Source organism: Eulemur rufifrons, chromosome 19, assembly GCF_041146395.1.
Source record: "Eulemur rufifrons isolate Redbay chromosome 19, OSU_ERuf_1, whole genome shotgun sequence".
Taxonomy (NCBI): Eukaryota; Metazoa; Chordata; class Mammalia; order Primates; family Lemuridae; genus Eulemur; species Eulemur rufifrons.
Genome location: NC_091001.1, coordinates 57,004,678 through 57,015,990, shown reverse-complemented (window position 1 = coordinate 57,015,990; position 11,313 = coordinate 57,004,678).

The following is an 11,313-nucleotide window of genomic DNA, read 5'->3' as shown; positions in this document are numbered from 1 at the left end:
TGCGTATTTGAATACACCGTCAACTCTTGCCAAGTGTCAGGACCTCCTCCTGCTTGACAACTCCCACGTGCTCTAGGCTTCTCCTGCTCAGTCCCGGTGTTGGCCTGTGAATGTGCCTCATTCATCCCTGATGAGGAACCCCTTCAAGCTTCAATCAACTACCCAGCCCTTCCCAGTTGAAGTTTTCTGCTCTACTTTCCTTGGCAGCAGCCTGTGAACTACTCAAAAGAGTCCCCTTGGGTTGGGAATTATTAGTGGCTTTGTCACTAATAAGTATGTGATCTTTGGCAAGTAATCTAACCGAGGGACATCAGTTTACTCATCAGTAAAGTGGGGATAATAATACCTACCTCAGGGTTGCTGCAAGGATTAAATGAGAAAAGTATAAACAATAAAGCACTATCTATACCAATAGATGTTGTTATTGTAAAAATTGGCTTATTTTGCCATAATTGTATAACTTAGCCACATGGTAACCATGACACATGGAATCACTTTAAGCCCCATTCAGGAAAAGGAGGGTCATTGCCTCACAGACTTTCTGTCCTGGGGTCATCTATGGCCAGATCTTAACTGCCTGTTTCTAGGTTTTGGGAGGCAGATCTGTGATTTTTATAATTCTCAGATGTGCTTGACCTTAGTGACCTGCTGGTCCCTATATGTGGGAATGGAGGAAGGCTCTGTGTTTTTTGGTTTGTCCTCACTTTAACCCTACTCACTGGTTATGAGTTAGCTCCACTTTGGGGGAGAAGAGAGGTGGTGTGATGTCAGTGGGACTAGAGTTTCTGTGGGGAGTGGGGGATAAGAGTTCTTCAAGGAGGGGAGGGACCAGATCACAGTGGCTTTGGGGCATATGGTCCTTGGAAAGTGGCTCTGCTTGGGAGAATATGGAATGAAGAATGTAGAAAACATGAGGAAGGATAGGAATAGGTATGAAGACAGCAGAGTAACATCTTGTTGGAAAGTTTAAGCCCCAAGAGTGAGTGATAGCATTGGAATGTGAAACCAACTCCCCAAGAAATAGTTTGAATAACTGATGGCATCATCTTTGAGCTGTGGGGGTATGGGAAGGGAGACGGTCTGTGCACAAGGGTACTGAAGAAGGGTTGGGGCAGACCAAGGTCTTGCCCCCTGTGTTCTTGCAGGGAAGATTGTTAGGATTCTGGTAGCCAGGGACCGGCCTGGCCTTCACACATTACAGCAGCCATGGGGTAGGGGCTTGTGTTTGTGCTTACCTCCAAACTCTCAAGATTGCCCACTTTCTGGCCCTCATTCTCAAATTCCCCCTCTGCTTTTGGCTCTGGTCTCTGGTCCATAAACTCTGATTCTCAGCTCATCACCGCTAGCCAGTGTTCTGTTGCTACCCCCATGGCCTCACTGAATGCAGAGATAGAAATACATGCTCATTATTGACTCCTATATGCCAAGCTTGCTCCAGCACAGCACTGGCCCTAACCCCAGGAGTCAGGTCCCAGGCATTCCTATGTCCTTTCCCAGGAGTCCCCCAGCTCCTGTCCTCTCCCCAGTAGCCCCACAAGTTGACTGGTAGCCTAGTGACGTCAGGAAAGGGCTCCTTTTGGTACCTGCTGGGCCCTAACTCTCCTGGCTGCTCTGCTGCATCAGAGGGGGCCAGTTATGGCCACAGCTGACTACTCTTGGTCAGCTGGGCACATATCCTCTCTTAAGGATGTGGGAATAAAACTTGCTTTTTTAATTGTGGTAGAGGCAAGGTTGGAATTTTTCAAGATCTTTTTAACCAACTGGAGGGGAAACTATTAACAGCAATACAAGCAACAAGAAGAAATCTTTCTGCAGTTTTTGATTCTCCCTGGTGGGACCCAGGGACAGGTCTTTCCTGACATGGCAAGTTGTGTGGCCACTAGACAATCAGATGTGGTTCCAGAATGGTCCATCTGCATTGACGTAAAACACCAGGTCCTTGTTGGAGTCAGGGAGGGCAAGCAGCAGAGAGAATGGTCCAGCTCCCTGGGGATGTTAGGTGGGTCAGGAGGCGTTGGAAGGACCAGGCTAAGCGGTCACGTTCAGAGAGCTGCTTCAGGCCCTGTAGAGAAATAAGTACCAACCAGGAATTCTCTTTTGGGCCTGGGGTTTAGGGATAATCCCAGACCTGCCCACTGATGGGTATGGTAGCCATTTATGTAGGAGCTGGCACCCATCTCATGGCAGTGCTGAACCACAAGCTAAGGCTTTCATGACCTGCAGCTGGTGGCATGGTTGGGGCAGGAGGAGTCAGTAACTGATTCTGGATCCAAGGACCAGCCTCTCACCCTCAGGTTCACACAAGTCCTTTGAGTTGAGGAGATTGGGAATGGATACGTCTGCTTATCCTGCCTTGCCTATTCCTTCCATGCCCACAGTGAACCATTGACTGTGTCCAAGGAAGTGGGATGCTGTGATTGGCCAGGGCTGAGTCACATGCGTGCCCAGGGAGGGCAGGATTACCGCGTCAGAAGGGTGGACATGGTTGGGCCGGGCGCGGTGGCTCACGCCTGTAATCCTAGCACTCTGGGAGGCCGAGGCGGGTGGATTGCTTGAGGTCAGGAGTTCAAGACCAGCCTGAGCAAGAGTGAGACCCCGTCTCTACTAAAAATAGAAAGAAATTATATGGACAACTAAAATATATATATACAAAAAATTAGCCGGGCATGGTGGCGCATGCCTGTAGTCCCAGCTACTCGGGAGGCTGAGGCAGGAGGATCGCTTGAGCCCAGGAGTTTGAGGTTGCTGTGAGCTAGGCTGACACCACGGCACTCACTCTAGCCCGGGCAACAGAGTGAGACTCTGTCTCAAAAAAAAAAAAAAAAAAAAAAAAAGAAGGGTGGACATGGTAAAGTTGGCTGGGCAAATAAAAACAACAGTTACTATGGGTTACTGGCTGTCTTCGATATAGACAGTGATCTTTTAAAGATATAAATAAGATCAATGTTGTTCCTTCCAGATTAAATTCCTATGGCTTCCTATTATACTTAGAATAAAAATCCAAATTCCCCCTTCTGATTTACAGAGCCTTACATGTTAGGACCCCTGTCCACCTAGCCAAATTATTTTTATTTCCTCTCACTGAGGGCAACGGCCATACCAGTCTTTAGTTTTTTATATACAAGAAGCTTGTTCCCACCTTGAGGCATTTAAACCATTAATAGTTGTGCCCCCTGTCCCCCCCCCACTCCCCCAAGCTTTACAAGCCTGTATCCTTCTGGTCAGGCAGGCTTTACCTTAAAGGTTGCCTCCATAGAGAGGCCCACCCTGATCACTCAGTACAAAGTAGCCCCCAGTTACTCCCTATCACATCATCCTATTTTAATTTCAGCATAGCACATAATTAATTTGTTTTTTCTTGTTTGCATGTTTATTTTAATTATTTTCCTTCTTGCTGGATTGCAAACTCCACAAGAGCCTGGACCATAGCTTTTTGTTCACTGCTGCATCCCCACTGCTTAGAACAGTGCCTGACATATAGCAGATGTTCAGTCAATATTTACTGAATGAACAAGTATGACCATTGCTGAGCTGGCCCACTGTGGGTAATGGAAGGAACTCAAGGCCAGCTGAAAGGCCAACACCATCTGCTGGTCAGTAATCCTAGGGGAGCCCACATGGCTCCCAGCCCCTGTGGTCTGCAGGACCAAGTCACAGCCTACGGGGTCTTCTGCTCACAGGCCGGTACTCTGCAGGGACAGCTTTGGGGTGTCCCTCTCTTATAGCGCAAACGACCTCTCTGTCTTGTGTTCTCAACTCCATCCTTCTTCCTTATTTGCTCTGGACCCCAGTTTGTGTCTGGCGGTTCACAGGTAGGTCCTCCCTGCTCTTCCTTTCAGAGTAAAGGAATTAAAACATCCCTGGAAGACATAACACCCTTTTCCAAGCATAAATGCCCTAGTTATAGTTGCCCTAAATTATAAAAATAATAATAATAGTAATGCCCTAAAATACAATAACCTGTTAAATATGGAGTGAGTATTGATCTAAACTTTTTGCACACCAAACTGAACCTCAGAAAGGCTGGTATTATTGGCCACATTTTCAGTCAGCGAAACTGAGGCTCATGGGAGAAGTAACTTGCTCAAGGTCATACAGTTAGTTCATAGTCAAGTTGTGACAAAAGCCCAGCTCTCTGAAATCGCAAAGCCTGTGCTGAACCACTGCGGTGTATAAAGCACCCAAATAGCACCCAGTAGATGTCAGATTCCAAATTCTGGGGCTTGCCTGCATAGAGGGGGGTGGTATTTCCTTCTTCGCTCCCTGTTCATTACATATTAATATAGTCTCTACTTAGGCCAGATTCTGGGCTAGGTTCTGGAGACACAAAAGTGAATAAAACATAGTTCTTTCCCTCTTGAAGCTCATAATTTTTTCGGGGGCATTGGGCACAGATGAGTAAGCAGACAGCAACACACTTTGAAAGGCACTATAGTCAAGGTATGTCCCAAATTCTCAGAAACCGAAAGATACCTCATTCTGCCGGCATCTCTTCTTAACTGGCAGCTGGAGAAACAGATCTGGGATGCCAAAGGCTTTGTACCCCCTCTCTGGACGACACTGAAGCCACTGAGACAGTCTAATGGAGGGTTGTCTAGTGACTCATATATATGCCCCATTTTGTCTTTTGTGTGTATCAAATTTTACATAAGAAAATACTTTAAAAACGTTTTTCTATCTACAAAACTGGCAAAGATAAGAAACAAAAGGTTGGTGATACTCTGTGCTGAGAAGAGTCTGGGTATTTTCCTGTACTATTTTTGGAAGTGAAATTAGTACAAAGTCCATGGAGGGCATTCTGGTAAAATCTATGAAAAAGTTTAACCCAGTAATTGTACATTTAGACATTTATTTTAAGGGAATAACAGTATAGGTGTGCAAAGATATATTTCTAAAGATTTTTATTCTTGTGTTAATTATAAGCCTAAAGTTTTAGAAAAATCCAATTATTCAACAAGAGAAATTTGATTAAATAAGCCTCAATATTTATTTGAGAAAAATATGAAAAAATATCCACATTGTCAAACAAACAACAAAATAAAAAATAAAAAGAAGAGGAGAGAGAGAACAATACAAAAGAGAAAAGCAGCCCCTGATGCCTGGGAGCTGGCCCAGTGCTCATAGCCAGGCCTTGGTGGTGTTCTGTTCAATATGAACAATTTCACGGAACACCAACATTAAACAAGACACTCAGTGCCCATGACAGATCAAGACAAAAATGAATCCACTTTATAATCATGCCTGAACACAGGCAAAACAGGAACATTGTCCAAATGACAGAAATGCCCAGGCATCCACCACCTGTCCTGGCTAACAGGAATGACTCCTGCATCTCTACCACCTCTCCTCTGGCTTCAGCCTTGTGCCTCCTTCCAGATGAGATTTATTAAGATACCAATCAGAGTTACCCTGCTTCCTGAAAACACCCAATCCAAGCAAAACCCTGCTCCCCTATGCCCTTCTGCAAACAAGCTAGCACAAGCTCAAGTCCCATAATAAGTTTTCTAACACTCTCTTACTGAAACACCCCATGTTTCCCCAAGCTTGTGTGTTCTCCCTCACTGAAAAGAGTAATGAACCCAATTTGCTCATCTATAGGTGTGTTCCTCGTGGTCTCTGGCTGTAGAGCAATGACAACCAATATCATCCCATTATTGTAACTGTTAGCAATGGTTACCCCGATGAAGGATTTTACTTCTGATTTACCATCTTTTTTAGTTTATTTTTTTCAATGTGCATGAATTGAGATAGAGGGGAGGAGGAGGAGGAGGAAGAGGAGAAGAAAGGAAAGAAGAAGGGGAAGAATAAAGAGAAAGATGATGATGGTGGTGGCAGTGGCTCTAAACCAAGGGTTGATTAAGTGTTGATAATGATGTTATTGGAAGATCTTTATTTTCTTCTTTAAATGTCTGCAATTAATATGCATTAAATTTGAATATGGAAAACAATACTTAATTTTAAACGAAGAGAATTGTGACTTTTTTCCCAGGGAAAATACTATATGACTGTTTTTAATTTTTATTTTTGCAATGGTGAAGTAGGGATCTTATGCCTAAAATTGTACACAAGTTCGAAGCCTTCTGGTTTTCCAGGTCAACTGCAGTACAGTTAGATGCAGTAGGTGTCGCTATTTCCCCAAGAATGGCATATAGCTAAGGCTGGCGGGAAGTCCTCTCTGAGCAGTGCCTAATTCTAAATCAATTATCTGTCTTCAAGATTTGCCTAATCTCTAACCTTTGAGTAATATGTATTTGTGGTTTTCCTTCCTTCTGTAACTGTAACCCATGATCCAATCTAGATAAGGGAATTACGTTCTTTATTCCTTTCTATAGATTTTTCACATGGTTGTCCTATTAGATCTTCATGGTAATCTTTTAAAGTGCTTCAGGCACTTATTAGCTCCATTTTACAGACGAGGAAGGTGAAGTTAATAAGAAAACTTAAGTTATTAACAGTTCATTGGTCCAGCTTTCATTTTTTTTTTAGAGACAGGGTCTTGCTGTGTTGTGCAGTGGTGGGATCATAGCTCATTGCAACCTCAAACTCCTGGGCTCAAGCAATTCTCCTGCCTCAGCCTCCTGAGTAGCTGGGACTACAGATATACACCACCACACCCAGACACTTTTTCTTATTTTTTGTAATGCTACGTTGCCCAGGGTGGTCTTAAACTCCTAGCCTCAAGTGATCCTCTTGCCTCAGCCTCTCAAAGTGCTGGGATTACAGGGGTGAGCCATCACACCTGGCTCGATCCAGCTTTCTTTCCCCACCATTAGCTAGTTCTAGGACCAAGCATATATGCAACAAAACACTATTTGTGCTTTAGCTATGTGAATATATAAATATATCAACAGTCAAAATATATCCAATCAGTTTCTGAGACCTGTCATAAAAATTATGAGAACTGACCCATGCAGCTTGTGTAGCATGATTGTGCAAAAGCTTCTGGTGGGTGCATTTCAAGGTGGGAAGCCTTCGGTGATCTGGGAATTCTTTGGAAACCCTACGCATCCTTAGGGAGCATGCAGAAGGTGACTCGCGTTTGCATGTGCGTGACTTAGGGTTACTGTTATAAAGTTGAGCTACGTGCTGTCTGGTAACATCAGATGCGTAGGTCTGTTGGCTCCCTCTCTCTGAGGTCTCATACTTTTCCACCCCTTGTGTATTATCATTATCAGGCTATCACTTCCTGATGCCTGCCTTATAGCTAGTGCTTTCTCCTTTTCTAGTTTGCTTTTCCTGAAACATTACTGAGTTAGAAATTGAGTAACCAAGCTAGGTAGAAATGAGTATAAATTAGTTTACCGGGTTCAAAGCAACTCTATTTGAAGGCATTTGTATTTGTGTATTACTTACTGGTTCATAACTGAATCGTGGAAAGGGGACACTGATGGATAGAAAGTTGGTTCTGGATAGATGACGAATGACTATGTCAATATTTTTCAGAGTCCCAAGATGTTCAAGGCTGGCCTTGATCTCAGTCTACTGAGTCACCCTGGGATATATGTGTGGCTCAGTCACTCACTCCAACGCTGCAGAGATTTGAGGGAATGCTCTGGCTGGGGCGAGGGTGTCCAGCCTTACAGAGCTGGCCTGACACTTTGACGGTGCGGTGGGTACTGGGCCAGGAGGGAGGCTGGTGGGTGGCAAGAACAAGGCAGAAGAAGAGGCTCTAGGGAGGAGGGCTGCTAGATTATGACTCAAGTTGACACAGGGAGATGGCAAATCCAGTCCTCTCCCTGCAGGAGTCGAGACCTAGTTGGGGCCTTCTCACTACTTCAGGGTCAGAGTGGAGAATAAGTAAGAGCACCAGATGCACCACACATAGCGGCAACCTGTGCCAGGCAATGTGTCTAGGATGAGGTGGGGAATGGCAGACACAGGGTGTGCAAAATATGGCCAGCAGAAATGAGGCAGCAGAATGGACCCAACCAGCTGTTTGACGTACAGGATGAGCACAGGTGAGGGATATTTAAGGTCCCCAGGAAACCTGGGATGAGGGGGCTGGACCTGGCATGCTCTGCCCATGACCTTTAGTCCAGTAGTGGGGCTGCGAAGTTTGGCATTTGGAGGCTTGAGGCTGCCTTTCCAAATCTACCCACTGGGAAGAAAAAAGCTTCAGGTGGATGTATTGCAAGGAGGAGCCCTCTCAACTTTGGGCAAAGTGGGCAGCCTTCAGAGGGCTGGGAGTTTTTGCAGGCAGCTGGGATGGGGCTAGGATTGGGTGTAAGTATTGATGGCCAGGGCAGTGGTTACCTGGAGAATTGAGTCCAGACTAGGCATTTTTTTGAACCAACAGATCTGAGGCTTCCCTTTAGTGGGGCAGGGACCAGGCAGAGCAGACCAATCTGGTTTTTCAGGGAGGTGGGGGTGAGTTGGAAAGTGGCTTTAGGTCACAAACACCAACCACGTTAGGAGAGACACAGCTCAGACCAATGACCTTGAAATGAGTTTTGCATGTGTGTGTGTTTGTGGGTAAAAGAGATTTTTTTTAAAGAAAATTATGTAAATATGCTCATAATAAAGCATTCAGGAAATACTGAAAAGGACAGAAAAATAAAGATCACCTGGAGCCCCATAGGCCAGAGATATAATCTCTAAATATATTTTGGTGACTTTCCTTCTAGACTTTTCTCTATGTATATATTCAACATAGGTATAAGAGTAGATATTTTAAATGAAATTATATTATGATACTGTTTTGTAATCTGTTTCTTCCATTTGATACTATATCTTGGATACTTTTGCACAGTAATGAATGCAGTCCTACATCATCATCTTTGGTAGCTGCATAGGATTCTATTGCCTGATATTTCTTATTTTAACTAGCTCTCTATAGATTAACATCACATCATTTAAAAATAATAGTAAATTTGTTTCTTCCTTCTTTTTTTTATTTCAGTGTGTTGGCTAGTATTTTCAGAAAAAGCCCAGATAGAACTCATTTTTAACTTGAACCTGATTTTATGGCAGTGCCTTTAGTATTTTACCATTGTTTTTCATATTTTCTGTTGGTTTCTAATAGGTTTATAGTATTTAGAATGTCTCTTTGTATTATCCCCAACACTAACGGGGTTTTATATTTTCTCTTTAAGAGAATCAAGATGGATGCTGAATTATGTCAAATACATTCCTAGCATCTATTAAGACGAATAGTTTTTCTTTTTCAACCTGTTAATGTCCTAGTGCTGAACCTGCCTCAGTTTCCTGGGATGAATCCTGTGTTAGTGATTTTGCAACCTGGGAAGGGGAAGTTGCTGCTCTTGGAAAGCTTGCAGAAAAAAGTAGCATGCTTTATAACCTGTGCAACACCTGCTCTTTTTACTTAGTCATGAATCCAGGAAATTGTCTCCTATCAGTTCATAGGGCATTTCCTTATGTTTTTTATAGTTACAGAGTGTGCCTATGTGTGGTTGTGTCATTGTTTATTCAACCAGTTCCCTAGTGATAGATATTTGAGGTGTTTCCAGTCTTCTGCTGCAGTAACCTCACAAATACATTGTTTCCCAAGAGTGTGGGTATACTTTAAAAGAAATTCTCAGAAATGGGACTGCCATGTATGTTAGAATGAACTGGGAAGCTTTCAGCCTTTTAGAGATCGATAACTAAACAGATAAACTCTTATAGATAAACAGAGTTTAGATAATGTGGCAATGATTTATTCCTATATTTAATAAAACATTTGCAGCAAAGACAGTTGGGCCTGGAATTATTGCATGTGTGTGTGTGTAAGTGGTTCTTCCATACCTTTTACACTTCCTTCTTATATCCATGCTTTCCCATAGCCATGTACATCCTTCAGGCTCTCAAGAGTTTTTTTATGCACTTAGATTTTCTGGGACCTAATGGGCGCAAGGAAGATGAGAATCGTTATCAGGCATTGAACACTTTCCTAGGGCCAAACAACTTGCCAAGTGCCCTGAGTGTATTACTTCTAACTATCATTTTAACCACACCAGGAGCTCTTTTGTGTTCTTTTTACAAAATGAGCAACCCAGAACTCCAATTGCTCAAGGCCCTGAGCTAGGAAGTGGTAGATGAAGAATCTGAAGCCAAGTCTGTTTGCTCCAGGGCCGTGCCCTGTGTATTCACCACACCCACCACCCGCTTTGCCAGCACTCCCATTCTGCAGCTAACAATGACTGACTGGCGGGGACATGTCCTGATGGTTAAAAACAATACCCTTCAGTTTCTGGATTATTCTTTTAAATAATAGCTTTGTGCTGCCAGCTTCATTTTGATGTCCATCAGGTCAAATTAACAAATAGGTATGGAACATCTGTCACAATGAAGGCATGGGCCTCGTTGCCGTGGGGAATATAGAAGCGTAAGTCAAGACTCATGGCCGGACAAATGGAAGCCTAGTCTTGCAAAGCAATGTGGAAGTCCACCAGTTAATCTATAAATAACTACTCCCACTGGATAATGTTGCCAAACTGACTTCCCCAGGGAGGGACTGTGTATGTTGTAAAATAAATACAATCAATCAAGACTGGTTTCTTCTCCTTTCTGGGGGCCACACATCACAAACCAAAGTAAACTCCAGGTCTGTAAGCTTATTAAACATCTAAATCCAGTCGTGGGAAAACTAGCAAAGATTAGAATATTCATTGCTATTGTGGAAGAATAACTTTATAAGAATTGAGGCTTCAGAAAAAAATGATAAAGGAAAATATTGATAGATAACAATGGAAAATTTCAAAAAGGAACTTAAGAATACAATAAATAGATTGTATGAATCAATGCAATAGCATTATTTTTAAAATAATTATTTAAAATTTTAAAATTTTATTTTAAGTAAGCATTAAGTAAGCATTAAAATAATGCTTACAATAATTTAAACCCAAAGTTTAAAAAGCTGATTCAAATACGTAAGAAAACAAAATCTTGATCCCAAATAATGGCCAAGAAACATAAATGCATAATCTGCCTAAATATATTAATAAACTCTATGGTTGGAAATAGAATAGAATAAAGTGGAAAAAAGAAAAAAGTCAGCAAGAAATGAAAACACCCAACATGTTCATACCCTTTAATCTAGTTATACCCCTCCTGAGAATTTATTTTAAAGAACATATTCTAAGGATAGGAAAGCTAAATGTACAAGAAACTTCAACATAATAGGGAAATGGTTAACTAAATTACAGTGTGTCCATGCAATGGCATATTATTATTATTATTTTTGAGACAGAGTCTTGCTCTGTTGCCTGGGCTAGAGTGCCGGGGCGTCAGCCTAGCTCACAGCAACCTCAAACTCCAGGGCTTTAGCAATCCTTCTGCCTCAGCCTCCCGAGTAGCTGGGACTACAGGCATATG